Here is a 25,760-nt window from a genome sequence, read left to right on the forward strand (position 1 = left end):
TTCCAACAACTACTAAACGAGAGCATTAAGATCGCAGCAATGGCGAGGAAACCTGGGGAACACCTTGGAGTGGAACACACCATCTCTCTACACCCCATACCCAATTTGTAGGCCAAATGCACTGTAGTTTCCAACCACTACTAAATGAGAGTCGGAAGACCGAAGCAATGTGGATGAAACCTGGGGAACACCTTGGAGCGTAACACACCATCTCTCTACATCCCATACCCAATTTGTAGGCCTAATGCAGCGTAGTTTCCAACAACTACTAAACGAGAGCATTAAGATCGAAGCAATGGCGAGGAAACCTGGGGAACACCTTGGAGTGGAACACACCATCTCTCTACACCCCATACCCAATTTGTAGGCCTAATGCACTGTAGTTTCCAACAACTACTAAACGAGAGCATTAAGATCGCAGCAATGGCGAGGAAACCTGGGGAACACCTTGGAGTGGAACACACCATCTCTCTACACCCCATACCCAATTTGTAGGCCTAATGCACTGTAGTTTCCAACAACTACTAAACGAGAGCATTAAGATCGCAGCAATGGCGAGGAAACCTGGGGAACACCTTGGAGTGGAACACACCATCTCTACACCCCAGACCCAACTTGTAGGCCGAATGCAGTGTTGTTTTCAACAACTACTTAAGAAGAGCCTGAAGATCAAAGCTCAGAAAAGGCAACCCGGGGAACACCTTGGAGCGGCAGACACTGGTAGTAGGCTGTAAACCCCAAATTTTGGTCAATGGAGTTTATGAAATGTTCCAGGGGTACACAGGCAGCATTGGTGTGGTAAGCGGAGGACAATTTATATTTGGGACTGCAGACAGACTTTGTAGGCTGTCCCCTGTGGACCATGCATCCACAACATTAACCCAGTGCGCCGTAATGGACATCTAACCTTTCGTGCAACAGTGGCAGCTGCGGATGGAGTGGTTGTGCGACTGCGGTCTGTGGACGAGCTCTCGCTTCTGCAGGAGGACGAGGAGGAGGAGGAGGAGCGGGTGCGAACGGCTACAGCCAACTGTTTCCTAGACCGTGGGCTAGGCAGAACTGTCCCAAAATTGCTGTCCCCTGTGGACCCTGCATCCACAACATTCACCCAGTGTGCTGTGATGGACACGTAACGTCCCTGGCCATGCCTACTGGTCCATGCATCTGTTGTCAGGTGCACCTTTGTGCTCACAGATTGCCTGAGTGCATGGACGATGCGCTCTTTAACATGCTGGTGGAGGGCTGGGATGGCTTTTCTGGAAAAAAAGTGTCGACTGGGTAGCTCGTAGCGTGGTACAGCGTAGTCCATCAGGGCTTTGAAAGCTTCGCTTTCAACTAACCGGTAGGGCATCATCTCTAACGAGATTAGTCTAGCTATGTGGGCGTTCAAACCCTGTGTATGCGGATGTGAGGCTAAGTACTTCCTTTTTCTAACCATAGTCTCATGTAGGGTGAGCTGGACTGGAGAGCTGGAGATCGTGGAACTAGCGGGGGTGCCGGTGGACATGGCAGACTGAGAGATGGTGGGAGATGGTATTGTTGCCGCCGGTGCCCTAGATGCAGTGTTTCCTACTACGAAACTGGTGATTCCCTGACCCTGACTGCTTTGGCCTGGCAAAGAAACCTGCACAGATACTGCAGGTGGTGCGGAAAATGGTGGCCCTACACTGCCGGAAGGGATGTTGCGTTGATGACTAGCTTCATTGGCCGAGGGTGCTACAACCTTAAGGGACGTTTGGTAGTTAGTCCAAGCTTGCAAATGCATGGTGGTTAAATGTCTATGCATGCAACTTGTATTGAGACTTTTCAGATTCTGCCCTCTGCTTAAGGTAGTTGAACATTTTTGACAGATGACTTTGCGCTGATCAATTGGATGTTGTTTAAAAAAATGCCAGACTGCACTCTTTCTAGCATCGGATACCTTTTCAGGCATTGCAGACTGAGCTTTAACTGGATGGCCACGCTGTCCTCCAACAGGTTTTGGCTTTGCCACGCGTTTTGGGCAAGATATAGTACCGGCAGATGGAACCTGTTGCGATGTTGATGCCTGCTGCGGCCCCTCCTCCTCCGCTTCAGAACTGCTGCCGCCTGCACCCTGTTCCCCCAATGGCTGCCAATCGGGGTCAAGAACTGGGTCATCTATTACCTCTTCTTGTAGCTCGTGTGCAACTTCGTCTGTGTCACCGTGTCGGTCGGTGGTATAGCGTTCGTGATGGGGCAACATAGTCTCATCAGGGTCTGATTCTTGATCATTACCCTGCGAGGGCAATGTTGTGGTCTGAGTCAAAGGACCAGCATAGTAGTCTGGCTGTGGCTTTGCATCAGTGCACTCCATGTCAGATTCAACTTGTAATTGGCATGGACTGTTAACTGCTTCACTTTCTAAGCCAGGGACGGTATGTGTAAAGAGCTCCATGGAGTAACCCATTGTGTCGCCTGCTGCATTCTTCTCTGTTGTTGTTTTTGCTGAAGAGGACAAGGAAGCGACTTGTCCCTGACCGTAACATCCACTAACGACGCGCTGCTTTTACATTTACCAGTTTCACGAGAGGAGGCAAAAGAGCTAGAGGCTGAGTCAGCAAGATAAGCCAAAACTTGCTCTTGCTGCTCCGGCTTTAAAAGCGGTTTTCCTACTCCCAGAAAAGGGAGCGTTCGAGGCCTTGTGTAGCCAGACGACGAACCTGGCTCCACAGCTCCAGACTTAGGTGCAATATTTTTTTTCCCACGACCACCTGATGCTCCACCACTACCACTACCCTCATTACCAGCTGACAATGAACGCCCCCGGCCACGACCTCTTCCACCAGACTTCCTCATTGTTTTAAAAACGTAACCAAACTAACGGTATTTGTTGCTGTCACACAACTTACACGGTGAGCTATAACTTCAGTATGATTTAGCTACCCCTTTACAGGTGGGTGAGACCACAACGAAAATCAGGCACAATGTTACACACTCTGTTTTTGGTGGCACCAAATGAGAGAGATGCCACACACGCAGGACTGTCACTGAAGCACAAATGTAAATATTAATCTCCCACTGTTTTTTTTTATTTTTTTTTTTTTTTCAGGGAGACTTTAGAAACAAAATAAAATAAAATGATTTTTTCAGGGAGAATTTAGAAAACAAATAAAACAAAAAATAGGCTTTCTATGGCCCACTGAGTGAGAGATGACGCACACAGGAGTCAGGAGTGGCACACAAGCCCAGAGGCCAATATTTTTCTCCCAATGATTGATGTAGTGATTTTTTCAGGTAGATTTTGGAACCCAAATCAAGCAAAAAAAATAATAGGCTTTCTATGGCCCACAATTGGAGAGAGAGAGAGATGGCACACCCAGGAGTCAAGACTGGCACACAAGCAGAAAGGGCAATATTAATCTCCCACTGATTTTTTTTTTTTTTTTCAGGGAGACTTTAGAAAAAAAAAATAATAGAATAAAATGATTTTTTCAGGAAGAATTTAGAAACCAAATAAAATAAAATGATTTTTTCAGGGAGAATTTAGAAAACAAATAAAACAAAAAATAGGCTTTCTATGGCCCACTGAGTGAGAGATGACGCACACAGGAGTCAGGAGTGGCACACAAGCCTAGAGGCCAATATTTATCTCCCACTGATTGATTTATTGATTTTTTCAGGTAGAATTTAGAACCCAAATCAACCAAAAAAATAAATAGGCTTTCTATTGCTCACTATCTGAGAGAGAGAGATGGCACGCTTAGGACTGGCACACAAGCCCAATATTAATCTCCCTTTTTTTTTTTTTTTTTCTTCAGGGAAAATTTATAAACCCAATAAAAAAAATAATAAATAGACTTTCTATGGCCCACTATCTGAGAGAGAGAGATGGCACGCTTAGGACTGGCACACAAGCCCAAAGGCCAATATTAATCTCCCACTTTTTTTTTTTTTTTTCAGGGAAAATTTATAAACCCAATAAAAAAAATAATAAATAGGCTTTCTATGGCCCACTATCTGAGAGAGAGAGATGGCACGCTTAGGACTGGCACACAAGCCCAAAGGCCAATATTAATCTCCCTTTTTTTTTCAGGGAGAATTTATAAAACCAAAAAAAAAAATAAATAGGCTTTCTATGGCCCACTATTTGTGAGAGAGATGGCACGCTTAGGACTGGCACACAAGCCCAAAGGCCAATATTAATCTCCCACTGATTTATTTATTGATTTTTTCAGGTAGAATTTAGAGCCCAAATAAAGCAAAAAAAAAAAAATAGGCTTTCTATGGCCCACTGAGTGAGTGATGATGCACACAGGAGTCAGGAGTGGCACACAAGCCCTGAGGCCAATATTTTTCTCCCACTGATTGATGTAGTGATTTTTTCAGGTAGATTTTGGAACCCAAATCAGGCAAAAAAATAAATAGGCTTTCTATGGCCCACTGACTGAGAGATGGCACACACAGGAGTCAGGAGTGGCACACAAGCCCTGAGGCCAATATTTTTCTCCCACTGATTGATGTAGTGATTTTTTCAGGTAGATTTTAGAACCCAAATCAAGCAAAAAAATAAATAGGCTTTCTATGGCCCACTGAGTGAGAGATGGCACAGACAGGGATGGCACTCTAGCAGAAATGCCAATCTTAATCTCCCACAAAAAAAAAAAAAGGAACTGTCCTTCAATTACTATCTCCCTGCAGTAATCTCAGCCAGGTATGGCAGGCAGCAATAAGGAGTGGACTAATGCACAAATTAAATAAAAAGTGTGGACAAACAAACGAGATAGCTGTGCAGAAAGGAAGGAACAAGAGGATTTGTGCTTTGAAAAAAGCAGTTGGTTTGCACAGCGGCGTACACACAGCAATGCAGCTATCAGGGAGCCTTCTAGGGCAGCCCAATGAGCTACAGCGCTGAGAAAAAAAAAAATGTAGCTTCCACTATCCCTGCACACCGAAGGTGGTGTTGGACAGTGGAAATCGCTACAGCACAAGCGGTTTGGTGGTTAATGGACCCTGCCTAACGCTATCCCTGCTTCTGACGAAGCGGCAGCAACCTCTCCCTATGCTCAGATCAGCAGCAGTAAGATGGCGGTCGGCGGGAACGCCCCTTTATAGCCCCTGTGATGCCGCAGACAGCAAGCCAATCACTGCAATGCCCTTCTCTAAGATGGTGGGGACCAGGACCTATGTCATCTCGCTGCCCACACTCTGCGTTTACCTTCATTGGCTGAGAAATGGCGCTTTTCGCGTCATTGAAACGCGACTTTGGCGCGAAAGTCGCGTACCGCATGGCCGACCCCGCACAGGGGTCGGATCGGGTTTCATGAAACCCGACTTTGCCAAAAGTCGGCGACTTTTGAAAATGAACGACCCGTTTCGCTCAACCCTACTGGGAATCATTTCTTTTTCAACATATTTCTTTAAAGTATTATGGTCCCACCAGGTGCGTATTTCTTGCTGAGAAAATTTCTCTAATTTTGAAAGGAGATCTTTCAGCTCACTAGGTGGTGCAGAGATACCATCTGTGTTGTCAAACACTAAGGCTAATTTAGCCATGCGGGAATCCATGATTGAAAAAAAAAAAAATGCACAATATATATGAGTAAACCACACTTGTGTGCTAGGTGCTGCGTTTCCCAGACATAAAAGTTTTGCAACGGAATGAATGATAGTCTATACTGTGGCACCATCCATATGATCAAGCAAATATATAAACAAATATGAACATTAAACAAAAGACTTCAGCGGAGCTCCAAATCACTGCATAAACATTCAAGAAAAGAGGAGGGGGGGGGAGAGGAAAAGTTAGGAGCTTGACATGCTGAGATATGCATCTGTAAGCTGTTGCAAATGAATGCAACTGGTGGGTGCAGTACCTGCTGGTGATTTCAGCTGAAGTAGAAGAAAGGAAAAGGGAATATCCAAGCACGTCCATCCAGTGTAAGTAAAATATCCAAAATTTATTGAAGCATTTTAAAAAACAATATTAAAAAAGAGAGAGGGAGACTTCATGAAAAATGAAGGAGACCTATCAGATTTTCCATTTTTTGGCATAGAAAGGGTTAGTCAGTCACCTAGAGGTGGAGAATTAGCACTGGGGGAAACCTTTTGGATTCTGACTTTAGACACTAAACATCCACACAGTATGAATTACAGGAATGACCTTTTTTACATATATTGAACTAACAGATAGATCTTGCGGCAATTTAAAGTATATATTTATGCAATTTCAGTGTATTTGAAATAGGAGAAAAAAGTCTTGTTATGTGTGTTTAGCTGCAGCTTTTTTCAATGCAATTGATTGCTATGTCTGTGATTGGTTCCTTGCTATATATAAACCTGTTCATCTATATGGTATTAGTTCCTATGACTAAGGGCGCTGTGGTGCGCCAGAAACGCGTCAGGCAGAGAGAGTCTCCCTCTCTCTTTTTTAATATTGTTTTTTAAAATGCTTCAATAAATTTTGGATATTTTACTTACACTGGATGGACGTGCTGGATATTCCCTTTTCCTTTCTTCTACTTCAGCTGAAATCACCAGCAGGTACTGCACCCACCAGTTACATTCATTTGCAATGGCTTACAGATGCATATCTCAGCGTGTCAAGCTCCTAACTTTTCCTCTCCCCCCCTCCTCTTTTCTTGATTGTTTACTCATACTATGGCCTGGGATTCAGAGGTCTGCTCCAAAGCTTCAGTGTCTGCTAGTCCGCAGAGTAGCCCAGCCACCAACCGCCTGTTTACCTAAGTACTATTTTTAACGGCATCTGGCCCAGGAAATCGTTTTGGGCCTAATAGAATTTGGTGCTACTCACCACGTACCCCACCCATGAAGCAAGCTACACCGCCTGTTTACCTAACTACTAGTTTGTAGCGACATCTAGCCCAGGGAATCCTTTTGGGCCTAATAGAATTTGGTGCTACTCAGCAGCGTACTTCACCCATGAAGCAAGCTACACCGCCTGTTTACCTAACTACTATTTTGTAATGGCATCAAGCCCAGGAAATCCTTTTGGGCCTAGTAGAATTTAGTGCTACTCAGCAGTGTACCCCACCAATGAAGCAAGCTACACTGCCTGTTTACCAAACTACTTTTTTGTAACGGTATCTAGCCCAGGAAATCCTTTTAGTGCTACTCAGCAGCCTACCCCACCCATGAAGCAAGCTACACCACCTGTTGATGTAATTACTAATTTTTAACTGCATCTAGCCCAGGAAATCGTTTTGTACCTAATAACATTTTGTGCTACTCAGCACAGTACCCCACCTATGAAGCAAGCTACACCACCTGTTTACCTAAGTAGTATTTTTTAACGGCATCTGGCCCAGGAAATCCTTTTGGGCCTAGTAGAATTTGGTGCTACTCAGCAGCGTACTTCACCCATGAAGCAAGCTACACCGCCTGTTTACCAAACTACTTATTTGTAACAGCATCTAGCCCAGGAAATCCTTTTAGTGCTACTCAGCAGCCTACCCCACCCATGAAGCAAGCTACACCACCTGTTTACCTAGGTAATATTTTTTAACGGCATCTGGCCCAGGAAATTCTTTTGGGCCTAGTAGAATTTGGTGCTACTCAGCAGCGTACCCCACCCATGAAGCAAGCTACACCGCCTGTTTACCAAACTACTTATTTGTAACAGCATCTAGCCCAGGAAATCCTTTTAGTGCTACTCAGCAGCCTACCCCACCCATGAAGCAAGCTACACCACCTGTTTACCTAGGTAATATTTTTTAACGGCATCTGGCCCAGGAAATTCTTTTGGGCCTAGTAGAATTTGGTGCTACTCAGCAGCGTACCCCACCCATGAAGCAAGCTACACTGCCTGTTTACCTATGTACTATTTTTTAATGGCATCTAGCCCAGGAAATCCTTTTGGGCCTAGCAGAATTTGGTGCAACTCAGCAGTGTACCCCAACCCATGAAGCAAGCTACACTGCCTGTTTACCTAACTACTATTTTGTAACGGCATCTAGCCCAGGAAATCCTTTTGGGCCTAGAAGAATTTAGTGTTACTCAGCAGCGTACCCCACCTATGAAGCAAGCTACACAGCCTGTTGATCTAATTACTAATTTTAACTGCACCTAGCCCAGGAAATCCTTTTGAGCCTAGAAGAATTTAGTGCTACTCAGCAGCGTACCCAACCCATGAAGCAAGCTACACAGCCTGTTGATCTAATTACTAATTTTTAACTGCATCTAGCCCAGGAAATCATTTTGTACCTAATAGCATTTTGTGATACTCAGCACAGTACCCCACCCATGAAGCAAGCTACACCGCCTGTTTACCTAAGTACTATTTTTTAACGGCATTTGGCTCAGGAAATCCTTTTGGGCCTAGTAGCAATTTCTGCTACTCAGCAGAGTACCCCACCCATGAAGCAAGCTACACCGTCTTCTTTCTTTCTCAATCTAACCCCTCAGCTCTGGGGTGTCCACTCTCCCTCCAGCCCTCTCCTTCTCACAGGTGGCTACCGCGTGTTTTCACACTGTGGCAAATCTTTTGGGCCCAGGCATAAGAAGTTGTTGAGGTAATGGATATGTGCCGCCTTACAAACGTCCATGACGACACATTCGAGGAAACAACTCAAATAGTGAGCAGTATATGGAGCACCCCATGGGCAAACAGCGATCTATGTAGTATGCTCCTTCACAGAAGCAGCCCAATGGGAGGACACTATTCGGAGGCACAGGTAGTAACCGGAACGCCCCCCCAATGTCTGTTTTGGCCATTAGGGTGCCCCTTACCAACTTCTTGACCCACCTGATTGCCTCGTCAAAGGAGGTACAGTACATACTACTGTACTTGGTTCCACGTCGATGTTGTCGTTTACTGACCTGCCCCTTGGATATGACAAATGGTGGATTAGTCTGAATGTATTAGGTTCATTTTTTGGCACAACTCCCAATGGGGGTACCACTACGTCTTCTAAGGAAAGTGTTCTGAATGGACCCGCCGCCATTCTACCTAAAGATATTTATTTTTTTATTTTGTTTGTCAAGACGTCTGGGTGTTGGTAGAGTGAGTTTAGATCTTTACTCCAGCCTTTCTTGTTTTTAGAAGGGCATAACATGCTTATATCTGTGTCTCCTCCTCCTTTTACTCCTCCACCTCTTTTTTTTCACATGACTATATGTAGTTGTGACTTTTCCATGTGTTTGTTGTGTCTTCTGAGCAGTTTGTCAGCTTTTCGACACCTTTTAATGTGTTTTCGATGTGTTTTCCATGTGTTTGTATGTGTTTGTGCTTGCCTGCCATTGGTTTCTATGGAGTTCGACGGTGTTCGTCGTACACGTCCCTGTTCGACGAACCGAATCGAACCCGAACACTAAGGAGGTGGCTCAACACTACTTACGATGCTGCTGATGATGTTTTGTCGTTGATGAATTGACGTGCTACACGTTGAAAGTCTAGAGCTGTGATGCCAACTGTGTCCTTCACTGCTATCTTGGAAAAAGCTCTATTAAGGTTGTGTGAAAGCATGTTTCAATACTCCAACATTTGCAGGTCCCTTTCCAGGGCAGGAAGCATCTGGCAAAATTTGGTTTTATAACATGGATCTAACAGTGGCAACCCAATAGTCAGCAGTAGTCCTAGTCATAACTATTCAGGAATCATGTTGCAGATAGTACACCAAGAAGGCATCCACATATCAGGCTCTACCATGAGGTTCAAGGCCATGCTATATTGATGGCTGAGTAACAATGATGCTTGTTTCCTCCATCCCCTCCGGCCAACTATGAACAACAGAGAGGGGAGAATTATCCTGTTCATCTGATAGTTGCTCACCCATCAATTCTTCCTCCTCCATTTGTTCCTTGGATCTTGCACCTTCAATAACAGTTTGTTTGGTATCACCAGCCCCACTTGATCGCAGTTATCCACCCTCTCTTGGTACCTGCCTGTATGATGACAGACTTGAACTTTGAGACAGTGTTATCCCTTCAACATCCTCCTCTGCTTCCTCCTCTGCTTCCTCCTCTTCTTCAGGGACCACCATCTCCTCTCGCAGGATATTCAAAGTCTGCTCCAGCATATAGATCACTGGAATAGTGATGCTGATGACGGTATCATCAGCGCTTTACCATCTTAGAAGCTATTGCGAAGCTGTGCAGAAGGGCGCAGAGGTCTTTAATCTGTGCCCACTCCCTAAACATAATATGCGCCAAATCCATACTGCACTGGCCCAGGCTATACGACATGACATACTGTGTCAGGGCTCTTTGCCGCTGCCACAGTCACTGCAAAATATGCAGGGTGGAATTCCACCATGTGGGCACATCGCATATCAACCTGTTAACTGGCATGGACAAAGACCTCATTATCAATGCAACTTAACCTGAGGGATGCAAATGATGGAAATGAGCACAAAACTTACCGTATATACTCGAGTATAAGCCGACCCGAGTATAAGCCGACCCCCCTAATTTTGCCACAAAAAACTGGGAAAACTTATTGACTCGAGTATAAGCCTAGGGTGGAAATGCAGCATTTACCGGTGAATTTCAATAATAAAAATAGATCATTATTTCCCCATAGCTGTGCCATATAGTGCTCTGCACCGTTCATTATTTCCCCATAGCTGTGCCATATAGTGCTCTGCACCGTTCATTATTTCCCCATAGCTGTGCCATATAGTGCTCTGCGCCGTTCATTATTGCCCTATACCTGTGCCCCATATAGTGCTCTGCACCGTTCATTATTGCCCGATAGCTGTGCCCCATATAGTGCTCTGTACTGTTCATTATTGCCCTATAGCGGTGCCCCATATAGTGCTCTGCACTGTTCATTATTGCCTTATAGCTGTGCCCCATATAGTGCTCTGTACCGTTCATTATTGCCCTATAGCTGTGCCCCATATAGTGCTCTGTACCGTTCATTATTGCCCTATAGATGTGCCCCATATAGTGCTCTGTACCGTTCATTATTGCACTATAGCTGTGCCCCATATAGTGCTCTGCACCGTTCATTATTGCCCCATAGCTGTGCCATTTAGTGCTCTGCACCATTCATTATTGCCCTATAGCTGTGCCCCATATAGTGCTCTGCACCGTTCATTATTGCCCTATAGCTGTGCCCCATATAGTGCTCTGCACCGTTCATTATTGCCCTATAGCTGTGCCCCATATAGTGCTCTGTACCGTTCATATTTCCCCATAGAAAGCTCTGCCATTGTCGCTGCTGCTGCTGCTGCAGTAAAAAAAAAAAAAAAACACATACTCACCTCTCTTGCTTGCAGCTCCCAGCATCCGGTCCCGGCGTCTCTGCGCACTGACTGATCAGGCAGAGGGCACCTCGCACACGATATGCGTCATCGCGCCCTCTGACCTGAACAGTCAGAGCGCAGAGACGCCGGGAAGATGGAGCAGCGCCCGGCGGATGGAACGTGGACAGGTGACTATGCGATACTTACCTGGTCCTGGCGTCCGGCTCCTTCTCCCGGACAGCTGTCTTCGGTGCCGCAGCTTCTTTCTCTATCAGCGGTCCCCGCACCGCTGATTAGAGAAATGAATAGGCGGCTCCACCCTTATGGGAGGTGGAGCCGCTTATTCATTTCTCTAATGAGCGGTCCCACGTGAACGCTGATAGAGGAAGAACTGCAGCACCGAAGACCGTGGGACGGCAGGGGGAGCGCCAGGATCGCTGGAAGTAGCTAAGTATGCCTCAGCGCCCTCACCCCCTCACCCGCCGACCCTGCCACCCACCTTGACTCGAGTATAAGCCGAGAAGGGCACTTTCAGCCCAAAAATTTGGGCTGAAAATCTCGGCTTATACTCGAGTACATACGGTATGTGCTTTCTGGAGCAGCTCACCCAGGCCTGGAGAGTGTTGGAGAACACGCTCTACCACCAGGTTGAGAACATGAGCCATGCAAGACACTTGTGTGAGCTTGCCTCACTGTAAGGACACCACCTGGTTTGCACCGTTATCAGACACTGCCTTCCATGGATGCAGATTCAGCGGAGACAGCCATTGATCAAACTCAGGCTGGAGAGCTATCCACGACTCTTCAGCTGTATGACTGCAATCTCCAAGGCATATCAATTTTAATTCTGCCTGATTGCGGTGAGCCCTGGCTGCGCAGTACGGAGATGGTGGTGATTTGCTGGGTACTGTTGGAACTTGTGTCTCTTTAAGGCAGAGGTTGAGGGTGCAGGTGGAGGCCCTAGAGGAGATAGAGGAGGAGGCAGAAGCAGTGGAGGAAATGTTAAATGTAGATGTTTGTCCTGCAAGCCTTGGGGATTCAAAGACTTGTGGAGCAGTGCTTGCCACCACAGCCACCAGAGTCATCCAGGCTGAGATGTTACAATGGATTGAGAAAGTTGTGGTGTGCTCGTTCTCGGAGATCGGTCAAAAACAGCAGGCATGTCCACTTCTGTTGATAAAAAATACCCAGAAATACTAATAAGAACCAGCACTGTCAAAAACAGGCATAAAACATACTCCAAAAAGGATATAAACACAAAGAGAGAAAGGAGTACCAAACCACCCGTAAATAAAATCTAATGTTTATTAGTAATAAATCTAAAAGCATGTAACATAAAATACAATACAAGATAGTATCAAAAAGTGTATATTATCATGGACAAACACGTTAAAATGTGAAGGACACAAACAGAAACCAACCACTTTACATAGTGTACACAGGACCATACATATCTTGCATTACATATAGCAGCATCTAACACCGGTTAGAAAGAAAGATCCAGGGTAAAACCACATAAATCACCACAATTGTGGCCCAAGACTAGGTATCCCGAACTCAGTGTGATGTATGCCAATCAGAATAATGGTATCTCACCCAGATAGGTCTGTGTGTGTGGTTAGACGCAGCCCCAACGCACGTTTTGCGTGGGCTTCCTCAGGGGGCCACGCGAAACGTGCGTTGGGGCTGCGTCTAACCACACACACGGACCTATCTGGGTGAGATACCTTTATTTTGATTGGCATACATCACACTGAGTTCGGGATACCTAGTCTTGGGCCACAATTGTGGTGATTTATGTGGTTTTACCCTGGATCTTTCTTTCTAACCGGTGTTAGATGCTGCTATATGTAATGCCAGATATGTATGGTCCTGTGTACAGTATGTAAAGTGGTTGGTTTCTGTTTGTGTCCTTCACATTTTAACGTGTTTGTCCATGATAATATACACTTTTTGATACTATCGTGTATTGTATTTTATGTTACATGCTTTTAGATTTATTACTAATAAACATTAGATTTTATTTACGGGTGGTTTGGTACTCCTTTCTCTCTTTGTGTTTATGTCCACTTCTGTTATAGCCGATGGCGGACTCTCAGTCTGTATGACTGGAGCAGGTAAAGAACCTGAGGTTCTGCAGTCAAAGACCTGCATCTCAATAGTTGGCATGGTAACAGAGTAGGAGGAAGAAGCAGCAGATGTGATTTATAGGGTGGCTGATGTTTGTTGAGGTCCACATTTTAGTGCAGTTTGATTTCCAGATAAACGCATGTTGATTGCACATGTGAAGGTTCAAACATGTAGTAGTCAAATTATTGCGCTTTTTACCTCTTTTCAGGTTTTTTTTTTGCAAAGTTGGCAGATTACATAAGTTGGCTCATCCTTTGCAGTTTCAAAAAAGGCCCAGGCTAGGCAACTCTTGCCATCCTTGCGAGCTGCAGTCCCGCGGATGATGCTGGTCACAGCCACAGTTGTGGCTGCGGATGTATTGTTGCATCACTACATGTCTGCGACATACAGTGCAACGTAACCTCCTTGTCTTCCTCCTCAGATGACCTACTCATCTGTGTGCCTTTATGTTATCATATTCCTCACCCTTGGAGTCGCCACCTTCCTCTTCCTGTTCTGACAGCACAGTACAGTCCATGTAACCCTCAGATATCTAAGTCACATCAGGATCACCTCTCCCAGGGGTTAACGTCTGATGATGAGGATCAGGATGCTGCTCGGACCCTACTTTGTACTGCCCTGGTTCAAATTTGTGCATCGATGCAGATTTCCTCCTGTTGACCCTGTGAAGCTTTTGAGTACACTTGTGATGACCATTTCATAGAATATGTGAATAGCTCTTCAGACTCACCCATATGTGGCTCGGTACAGTCAGTTGTACGGTTGGAGAGTTGTTACGCAGGGGGAAGCAACGGTAATTTAGGTGCCATCTCTGTGAACTGTACTGGGTGTGATGTTGTGGTGGAGGAAGAGGAGGAGAGACCGCTTGAAGCTACGCTTGCCATCCACTCAAGCACATGCTTTTTCTGGGCCTTATCAACAAGGCTTACCGTGTGCATCTGCCAAAGAAAGTGGAGTAGCCCGTCCTGTAACAAAAGTTGTCAGTTGTTTTTGCATAAGATGTGACGTTGTTGGTTCACTAATGCTTTCAAAAACATTACTACCTATGCCGCATACACCTTGAACACCAAGCCTAATTCCCCTTCCACCACGGCCTCACTTTTTCCCAGTCATGTTGTTCAGATAGTGTAGTAGGAACACAGTATTAGCAACAAAAAAATCTGATTTTTATCTGTACAGCAGCTCTACAAACTGCTGAATAACAGCGGCATTAAATTAGAAGGTGAAATATGGCATGCTGAATAGCGTTAGTCAAGGAAGAAAGAATTGTTGGAGTGTGGATGAGGCCTGTATGACAAAGAAAATACGCTACAATGTGAAAGTGAGCTATCAATAGGGTACAATGTTAGTAGCAGAAGAATTTTTTGGTAACCTGAAGATCAGGCCTCTATAACACACTAGATGCTGCAAACAATTTTAAAGTCAGGTGCCCTACTGTATGAGGTTTAGCAACAGAAAACATTTTTTGGTTATGTGCGTGAGATCTGTAGACAGCTTAATTTTTTTGCAACAGAAAAATTATATATTTTTTTAAATGTGCGTTAGGTCTGCAGACAGTTTCATATAACCACAGCACTAAATGCTGGGATACAGCAGGCATTTTCACTTCATTTCATTTCGCTAGTGAAAAAAAAAGATTTAGAATCCTTTACTCATGCATGGAGCACAATAGAAGTTGTGCATGGAGCACAACACGATTCTATGACGTCCTCTGCTGGCTTTGTCTATGGACCTCAGTTATGGCAAAAAAAAAAGGTTGAAGGTCAATTTCACAGCAACACTGGATAGTATCTAGCAAGACTATCTGACTGATATACAACCGACTAGCTAACTAGTTAAAATCTTGCTGCTAACAGTGCCAGCATCAGGAGCAACAACATGTTCGGTCTTCAAATGGAGAGGGACATGTGATTTCAGCACATAATGACACAAGCCATTGTGTCAGGACATTGTGGATGTTTCCTGCCCCCTGATTGGCTAGCAGCAATGTGCATACATAAAGTTAGGAAAAAAAACACTCTTTTACAATAACGCCGCACCTCTGAGCTCTGCAAACCAACTCTCCTCATCAGACACGTGCCAAATGCTCATGATATACCACCATTATTGTTGCTAAAGTGCTGAAAATTCTTTTGTGGCAACCTTAATATTTTCCTGCACTTTTTACCGAATGTTACCGATTTTTTCCGTATTTCCAATCATGAATCTGAACGTGCCATATTTGTGCCGAATTTGTTTGGTGATCAGTTTCCTAACAAACTCGCTCATTATTAGTCATGAGTTTGGTTTGCCATGGTAACAATGACGCTTCGGGGGCACCCATCAGAATGGAAAGTTCACAGTAAGGCATGGCTTACATTTATCCTGTGCTCTACATTAGGCTCTTTTACTGAGGTTTCTGTCTGAATCTCAAAATTGTGATTCTGACAAAACCCCACAATGAGGCAGATGGGGACACTTTGGTCTATCATCTGGCAGTGTCCTCAGTTGACCACAGATTTGTGCACCTCTGTAAAGACAAACACAGCTGAACAGATGCCAGACAGAGTCAAGGGTAACTCTGCTACCTCATTATATTAAAGGGATCCATCAAGGTTCCATCTCAATCATGTATTTGAGATTTAGATGGAAACCATAACGTAAGTACACAGCATATAGCCCAAAATAAATGTGAACAGAGCTTTAAATGTGATCCAAATTTTCTGTCCCCAAAAGGCTATCAAGAAAATTTTCCACTTAATTCATAAAAAAAAGTCTCTACTCAGGTGTTCATCTGTAAATATACAGGGTTTTCACATTAGTGGTAGCACAAATACTGTGGAAAACGAACATGGCTCCCCCGAGAGAAATCCAGAAAAATATGGATCCCAAATCCTTATGTCCTGCTATTTTCTGAGCCCTATAGTATGCCTAAACCACAGCTAGAATTCACATGTTTGAGATTACTGTAATTACGAGAGCCTAATTTTTTATGTGGTGCGTGTCTCCAGAAGCATGAGCTGGGAACAATGTAGCATATTTGCAATTTGTACTCTGTAATGTCCACTATGTGCTTGTTTTTGGAAAATGCCAATGGAGTCAAAATCATCACTACATCTATAGATTAATTCCCAGAGTGGTGTAATTTCCAAAATGGGAGGGTGAGGGTGTTTCTGCTATTCTGGCACTTAGGGGGTTTGTAGGAGGAGTTTGCAAACTATTCTTGGAAATCTGCACTTCAATTGTCAAATGGCGCTCTGTCCCTCCCGAGCCTTCCTGTGTAACTAAACAGTACTTTAGAGCCAGGTATGGGTTACTGCCACATTCGGCAGAAATTGTGTAACAAACTAGTGGGCTAGTTTTAGTGATTGCTGACATTATTGTAATGTGTTCTCTTCTCTATTTTCCAAGCTATCTAAATAAAGAGGCCCAAATGTTTTGAACTGAAAAAGCAAATTTAGCTCAGACAGTGATTTCGTATTCAGCAATAATAGTCAGCCAGCCATATGGTGATAATTATCAAGTGGTGACCCACTAAAAGCTACCAGTAATTCCTTGATGTTTTTTCAGCACATTAGATATCACTATACTATATATTTGAAGCTATGCCTTACTCCATGACTTATATTTGTCATTACACGTCCACTAATGGCACAAATTTAAAACTACATCCCAATGAGAAGCAACAGAGAAAGGCTTATAGCCACATTACAACCGGTGATAAAAACTGAATAGTAAGTACAATCTTGTCAAACTTCTAGTGCCATACATACTACTATAATGAGGCAATAACTGCTAATTTGCATAGAATTGAGAGTGACTCATAACATACATCACCACAATGAATATGTAATCAAGTGACTCTACCAAATTTACATAATTGCTTCCGAGACTATCAATATCTTTCTTTTTATGAGGAACTTAATTCTGTAACATTTCAGGATGAAATAACCTTTAAAGCAGCACTATAAGGGTATGTGCGCACGTTGCAGATTTGCTTGGGGAAATTTCTGCGCAGATTCTGCATCTCTTGGCAGAAAACGCAGTGTAAATTCCACGCATTTTATATGCGGATTTCATGCATTTTTTATGCGGATTTTCATGCGTTTTTGTTTATCCGTAGAGCTAAATAAGGATATATTATTAAAAAAAAAGAATTGTGATGTCATTTCCTTGTTCAACCTCTTCAGCCAGATACCCTCATTAATATTAAATAAAGACACACACACACACACACACACCAGCCTATGTTGGAGCATTAACATAATTAACCTACATATGCTTTAACAAAAAAACAACTGCCAGAAATCTGTTTATTTTTTTCAAAAATTTAAAGAAAAAATTGAGTGGGCTCCTGCATAATTTTTATAACCAGAAGAGGAAAAGCTGACGGCCGAGAGTAGATGTTAATATTATGGGAAGGAGCCAAGAGCCATAAAGGTTCCCAGGCTATTAATATCAGCTCACAGCTGTTTGCTTAGCCTTTACTGGCTATTTTACAGGGGAAACCCAGAAAAAAATTGACATAGGGTTCCCCTATAAAATCGAACCAGCAAAGGCTATGAAGACAGCTGCAGGCTGAAATTAATAGCATGGGAAGGAGCCATGGATATTGGCACCCCCAGGCTAAAACATCAGCTCTCAGCCACATCAGAAATGGCGCATCTTATAGATGCGCCAATTCTGGCACTTAGCCTTGCTCTTCCAACTTGCCCTGTAGCAGTGGCAAGTGAGGTTCATATTTGTGGGGTTGTTGTCACCTTTGTATTGTCAGATGACATGAATCCCACAGATTAGTAATGGAGAGGCATCTATAAGACACCTATGCATTACTAATCTTACATGGTAAATAAAGACACGGCCAGAATAAAGTCCTTTATTTGAAATAATCACAGACTCCCTTATTGAATCTTAATTTAACATGCTTACTGAACCCTTAATTCCCGACGCCCTCAACTCCTGCAACAAAAATAAAATAATAAACCAACACATAATGCTATCCTGTCCGATGTAGTCCATTTAATACCGAGTGTCCCACGACGATCTCACGTGTAGAACAGTCACATCGGGAGATGTCACTGCTCTATCTGGCCTCCGGCGATACACTGACAGGAGGTAATCGCTCCTGCAGTGCATCACTGTGCTGCCATGAGAGTTGACCGGAGTTCATCATCTCCGGTGCTGTCACTTACGGCACCACTGAGTGAGAACTTTCCCACGCAGCAGTGGTGCCATAAGTGAGAGCACTGGAGCTGATCAGCTGATGAACTCCGGTGAACTCTCATGGCGGCGCAGTGATACACTGCAGGAGCGATTACCTCCTGCCAGTGTATCACCGGAGGCTCGGCAGAGCGGTCACATCTCCCGATGTGACTGGTCTACACGAGAGATCGTCGTGGGACACTCAGTAATGGACTATGGCAGACAGGGAGTATTATATGTTGGTTTATTATTTTATTTTTGTTGCAGGAGATGCAGGTGTCAGGAACCAGGTGTTCGGTGAGTATGTATTGTGTATACAATTATGTAAATGTTTAGATTTTTTTTTACAATTGACTACAGGCGTCGGATGATGGGACTATGTTTCCATCATCGGCTCATGCTGTCACTGTTATATGTGACAGCAGACATAACCGGAAGGGAGTAGTAGTCCCATCAGACAACACCTGGGTACACACGTCGCATGACAGACCTGCACATATTCTCCACTTACACATAGTCTCTGCCCACACACACATTCTCCGCCCACACACTTGTCCTCCTTCTTACATCATTTCCTTTCTGCAGCGCTTTTGGCACGCAACTTTGCCTCAAATCCGCAAACCTTTTTAAACCTGCAGTTGTTGCGGATTTGACTGATTCAACGGAAGTTAATGGGTGCAGAAACGCTGCATATCCGCAAAAAAGAATTGACATTCTGCAGGAAATAAAACGTTGCAAATAACGACAGAAATTTCTGCAGCATGTGCACAACAATTCAGGAATGCCATTGATTAACATTGCTTTAATAATCCATTGCAGATTTATAGCATTTCCGCATGGAAAAAATGCTGCGGATCTGCAAAAAATCCACAATGTGCACACATAGCCTAAGTAAAGCAAAGTAATACAACTTCTTACATACATATTTATATATACAGCATCTATCTTATATCTGTATCCTGCAATGCTAAATCTATTTTATGATTACTGCATATTGGAGATGAGTGAATCAATTACCGCATATACTCGAGTATAAGCCTACCCGAGTATAAGCCGGCCCCCCTAATTTTGCATCAAAAAACTGGAAAAACGTATTGATTCGAGTATAAGCCTAGGGTGGAAAATGCAGCAGCTACGGATAAATGTTAAAAATAAAAATAGATACCAATAAAAATAAAATTAATTGAGGCATCAGTAGGTTAAGTGTTTTTGAATATCCATATTGAATCAAGAGCCCCATATAATGCTCCATACAGTTCATTATGGCCCCATAAGATGCTCCATACAAAATAGGCCCCATATAATGCTCCATACAGTTCATTATGGCCCATAAGATGCTCCATATACAAATATGCCCCATATAATGCTCCATGCAGTTCTTTATGGCCCCATAAGATGCTCCATACAAAATATGCCCCATATAATGCTCCATGCAGTTCTTTATGGCCCCATAAGATGCCCCATATAATGCTACATTCAGTTCTTTATGGCCCCATACATGCCCCATATAATGCTCCATGCAGTTCTTTATGGCCCCATAGATGCCCCATATAATGCTCCATACAGTTCATTATGGCCCATAAGATGCTCCATATACAAATATGCCCCATGTAATGCTCCATGCAGTTCTTTATGGCCCCATAAGATGCTCCATACAAAATATGCCCCATATAATGCTCCATGCAGTTCTTTATGGCCCCATAAGATGCCCCATATAATGCTACATTCAGTTCTTTATGGCCCCATAGATGCCCCATATAATGCTCCATGCAGTTCTTTATGGCCCCATAGATGCCCCATATAATGCTCCATTCAGTTCTTTATAACCCCATAGATGCCCCATATAATGCTCCATGCAGTTCTTTATACATTGTGCCACATGTAATGCTGCTGCTGCACTAAAAAACAAAATGCCATACTCACCTCTCACCGCTGCCAGCTGCTCCTCAGCTTCCTGTCTCTCCGCACTGACTGTTCAGGCAGAGGGCGACGCGCACACTAATACGTCATCACGCCCTCTGACCTGAACAGTCACAGCAAGAGGACGGGAAGACAGGGCGGTGGTGGAACGCAGAAAGGTGAATATGACATACTCACCTGCTCCCAGCGCTCTTGACGCGGTCCCTGCATGTCCCACGGTCTTCGGGCGCCGGCAGCTTCTTCCTGAATTGAGCGTTCACATGGTACCGCTCGTTACAGTAATGAAAATGAGGCTCCACCCCTATGGGAGGGAAGTCCATATTAATGACTTTAAGGAGCGGTACCAGTGACCGCTGAAGCGGGGAAGAAGCTGCAGGCGCCAGAAGACTGTGGGACATGCAGGGACCGCATCAGGAGCGCCAGGAGCAGGTGAGTATTTGACAGGCATCGCTCCCCCTCACCCGTCAACCCCCCCACCTTCCATGACTCGAGTATAAGCCGAGAGGGGCACTTTCAGCCCATTTTTTGGGCTGAAAATCTCGGCTCTTACTCGAGTATATATGGTAGATGCAAATCGAATTCAAGGCTTAATTTTAATTAATTCACTGAACCTGGTGAGTTTGAACAATTTGTAATTCGCTTCAAGTGAATTGCTTAAAATGACCACCATAATTTTACGCATTGCAGAAGGCTACATCATCCAGAGTAAGTCCATGTGACTTTGCACAACCAATCAAGATGGACTATTATAGCCTGTATAAATGCAGAGGCAGGGAATGCAGCAGCCATTTTGTGGTGAATCTGGATAGTGAGATGATGGAACGGGTCACAGCTTGGCCATTGATATAGGGAAAGAAAGTCATAAAATAGTGACCAAGTTCAGATAGTGTGTGTTATATCACAGCAGCGAAGAAGAATAGTGTAGTTTATAAAGAGACATACAAAGAGATTGAATTGATAGGGAGAGAGAAGTAGGAATGCTGAAAATGTTTGAACACAATGATTATAATGCTGGGACTGCATATGAATTGCATTTTTTTGCATTTTTTATACAGGAAAAGTCCACCATTATTGCTAAAGGAAAACGTATTCTCTGTTACTGTCATGTGCATGTCATAAACTACTGATTTGGCTTACAGTATGTAAACACAACACCTTTACTGCAGACTACTTTGACATTTCTGTGTATGTTTTCTACCTAGCATTTCTTGATAGCTCAATTTTTGGAAGGGAGTAATTGGATTTGTTTTGTTTTTTTTAAACGAGTAAAAGAAAAAAAAAGGCTTTTAACTATCTACCTCTCAAAGTGTACATGTCACAGGCTACTGTTTTCATTTACACACCCGCTATATTAATCAATTCTGGAATCTATACAAGCCACAACAATTTAGTGGCCCATTGCCACTGTTTTTTTTTTTTTTTGGGGGGGGGGGTGCTGTGTTCCTACCATTTCTTAGTTGGTTCTTTTTTGGGAAGGGGTCACTGTGGTTGAAAGTTATGTCCTGTATATTTAAAAATGTATTGTAAAATGAAATGTGGCAAGAGATGAGGTAATATGAAAAAAAACTCCTACTACAGCATTTGATATGGATGTGGGAGTCGCAAGTAGAAACAGCACCAACCCTGGCGTCAGTAATATGGAAAGTTGAACTAACAATGCCATCAATCACATCTCAGAAAACTCTGTTGTGACCTCTGTAATTCTGCTGTTATTTTTGTTTTTATTTAAGTTCCATGATGAATTTTTTGTGAGTTTTTGACACTGCCTACTTTTGCCATGCAAAAAATGCAGCATCTTACAGTGCTATGTATAAGATTTATAGAAATCTCAGACCCACTACTCTTTTTTTGTACTCTGCATAAACTGATTTGCAGTCTATTTTTGAAATCCACACCATGTCAATTCCTCTTGCAGGTAGACTGAGTTTTATGTGAAGATTCTCCATGTAGAACTGCATTTGATGCAGAAAATTCATAGGTAACAAATGCATATGCATTTTTAGCGCATTTCCACTGTGGAACCACAGTGAAAAGGCATAGCAATAGCGTTTTTTCAAAGTCAGAAAGCAGGTAGTATCAAAAACAAAGCAGATTAATTTAAAGCATGACATACAAAAAAAAAAAGCCCAAACTGCAGTATCAAAATCGCAATAAAAATGCACTCAAAAACACAATGAAAAATTACAAGTAGCCTAATTTAGTTAATAGGCGCAGAAATGCTGCAGAATATCTACAACATCAAAAACTCACTAAATACTCATTGTGGTAATGTAGGTTTAAAAGGGGTTGTCCACTACTCAGAAACAAAGACTTCACAAATGCTTTATTCCCCCTAAAATAAATGCCTAAACTCCCCTTAAGTGGTAGCATCGTTCCAGCGACGTTGGTGCAGAGTCTCCTGGATTTGTGTGACGTTATGTCACACAAGTAGTGTTGAGCCACCTCCCTAGTGTTCGGGTTCGGTTCGGTTCGTCGAAAAGGGACATGTTCGATGAAATGCTCCTCGAACGTTCAACAAACACCATTGAACCCCATTGAAACCAATGGCAGGCAAACACAAACACATACAAACACATGGAAAACACATAGAAAACCTTGAAAGGTGTCCAAAAGCAGACAAACTGCTCAGAAGACACAACAAACACAAGGAAAAGTCACAACTACATATAGTCATGCGAAAAGAAAAGAGGTGGAGGAGTAAAAGGAAGAGGAGAAACAGATATAGGCATGTCATGCCCTTCTAACATCAAGAAAGACTGGAGTAAAAATGTAAACTCACTCTACCAAAATGCAGACGTCTTGACAAACAAAATGAAAAAAGAAATATCTTTAGATAGAATGGCAGCGGGTCCATTCAGAACACTTTCCTTTGAAGACGTAGTGGTACCCCCGTTGGGAGTTGTGCCAAAAAATGAACCCAATACATTCAGACTAATCCACCATTTGTCATATCCAAGGGGCAGGTCAGTAAACGACAACATCGACGCGGAACCAAGTACAGTACTATGTACTGTACCTCCTTTGACGAGGCAATCAGGTGGGTCAAGAAGTTGGAAAGGGGCACCCTAATGGCCAAAACAGACATTGAGGGGGCATTCCGGTTACTACCTGTGCCTCTGAATAGTGTCCTCCCATTGGGCTACTTCTGTGAAGGAGCATACTACATAGATTGCTGTTTGCCCATGGGGTGCTCCATATTCTGCTCACTATTTGAGGCGTTTAGTTGCTTCCTCAAATGTGTCGTCATGGACGTTTGTAAGGCGGCACATATCCATTACATTAATGACTTCTTATGCCTGGGCCCAAAAGATTCACCACAGTTTGAAAACACGCGGTAGTCCACCTGTGAGAAGGAGAGAGCTGAAGGGAGAGTGGACACCCCAGAGCCGAGGGGTTAGATTGAGAAAGAAAGAAGGTGGTGTAGCTTGCTTCATGGGTGGGGTACTCTGCTGAGTAGCAGAAATTGCTACTAGGCCCAAAAGGATTTCCTGGGCCAAATGCCGTTAAAAAATAGTACTTAGGTAAACAGGAGGTGTAGTTTGCTTCATGGGTGGGGTACGCTGCTAAGTTGCACCAAATTCTACTAGGCCCAAAATGATTTCCTGGGCTAGATGCCGTTAAAAAATAGTACTTAGGTAAACAGGCGGTGTAGCTTGCTTCATGGGTGGGGTACGCTGCTGAGTAGCACCAAATTCTACTAGCCCCCATAGGATTTCCTGGGCTAGATGCCGCTAAAAAATAGTACTTAGGTAAACAGGCGGTGTAGCTTGCTTCATGGGTGGGGTAATGCTGCTGAGTTGCACCAAATTCTACTAGGCCCAAAAGGATTTCCTGGGCTAGATGCCGTTACAAAATATTAGTTAGGTAAACAGGTGGTGTAGCTTGCTTCATGGTTGGGGTACTGTGCTGAGTAGCACAAAATGCAATCAGGTACAAAACGATTTCCTGGGCTAGATGCAGTTAAAAATTAGTAATTAGATCAACAGGCGGTGTAGCTTGCTTCATGGGTGGGGTACGCTGCTGAGTAGCACTAAATTCTACTAGGCCCAAAAGGATTTCCTAGGCTAGATGCCGTTACAAAATAGTAATTAGGTAAACAGGCGTTGTAGCGTGCTTCATGGGTGAAGTACACTGCTGAGTAGCACCAAATTCTATTAGGCCCCAAAGGATTTCCTGGGCTAAATGTCATTAAAAAGAGTACTTAGGTAAACAGGCGGTGGGTGGCTGGGCTACTCTGCTGACTAGCAGACAATGAAGCTGTAACGCTCGCGCCGAGACTGGTTTGCGCGGGCACCTGGGGGTGTGGCCCCACTGGACCATAGACCGAACTTCCCTGGAAGGGGCGTAACTAAGTAGCTTCCTAGGTGTTCGCTGGAGCCTCTGATGGTGAGGTCAGACTTGTGCAATAGGAAGCTACCAGGTACCACTCCAGGGTGGAGTCGGACTGTGGATGCTGATCTCACCGGGGACAGGACAGGGGCAGGCAGGAACGGCTGTGACACTGGCTGACAGACGGGTATGGCAGAGGCCCTGACGGGCGGACTGGCTTGACGGAGATACAGGCAGGCAGACGGGCGCGGCTGGCACTCAGGCAGACAGGCGGGCACGGCTGGCACTGGCAGACAGGACTGATACTCTGGTAGGAACTGGTATTCAGATGGATGTGTGGAAACAGGTAAGAACCTGTTCAGACTGGAGAATATAAAGGAACAGGTAGAGACCTGTAGGGAAAGTTGCAGAATTAAGATAGAGGAAGAGTGGAAGAAAAGCTGAATTGCAGGAGGCGGAGTACGAGTAGAAGGTGGAGCTATGAGCAGAGAAGGAGAAGGCAGAGCAGAGAGTAGAGAAGGAGAAGGCAGAGCCAAGGACGGAGCCGCAGGAGGCGGAGCCAAGAGCAGAGACGCTGGAGGTGGAGACGCTGGAGGCGGAGCCAAGAGCGGAGACGCTGGAGGTGGAGCCAAGAGCGGAGACGCTGGAGGCGGAGCCAAGAGCGGGGACGCTGGAGGCGGAGCCAAGAGCGGAGACGCTGGAGGCGGAGCCAAGAGCGGAGACGCTGGAGGCGGAGCCAAGAGTGGAGACGCTGGAGGCGGAGCCAAGAGCTAAAGACATAGAACCGCAAGGAGCGGTGCCAGGTGGAACCGCAAGGAGCGGAGACGTAGAGCAAAGCCACAGAGAGCGGAGCAAGGTCAGAGAGCAGAGCTGAGAGAAAAGCTGAGAGACACAGAGCCACAGGTTGTGGTAGAACTGAGCAGAGAGAAGCAGAGTCACAGACAGTGGCGAACAGAGCAGAAAGATAAGGCAGAGGTACACACAGCTGAGTGGGAAATGACTAATGACAAAGAAGGAGCAGGGACGGACATAGAC

The sequence above is a fragment of the Ranitomeya imitator genome, chromosome 4 (genome assembly GCF_032444005.1).
Source record: "Ranitomeya imitator isolate aRanImi1 chromosome 4, aRanImi1.pri, whole genome shotgun sequence".
Lineage (NCBI taxonomy): Eukaryota > Metazoa > Chordata > Amphibia > Anura > Dendrobatidae > Ranitomeya > Ranitomeya imitator.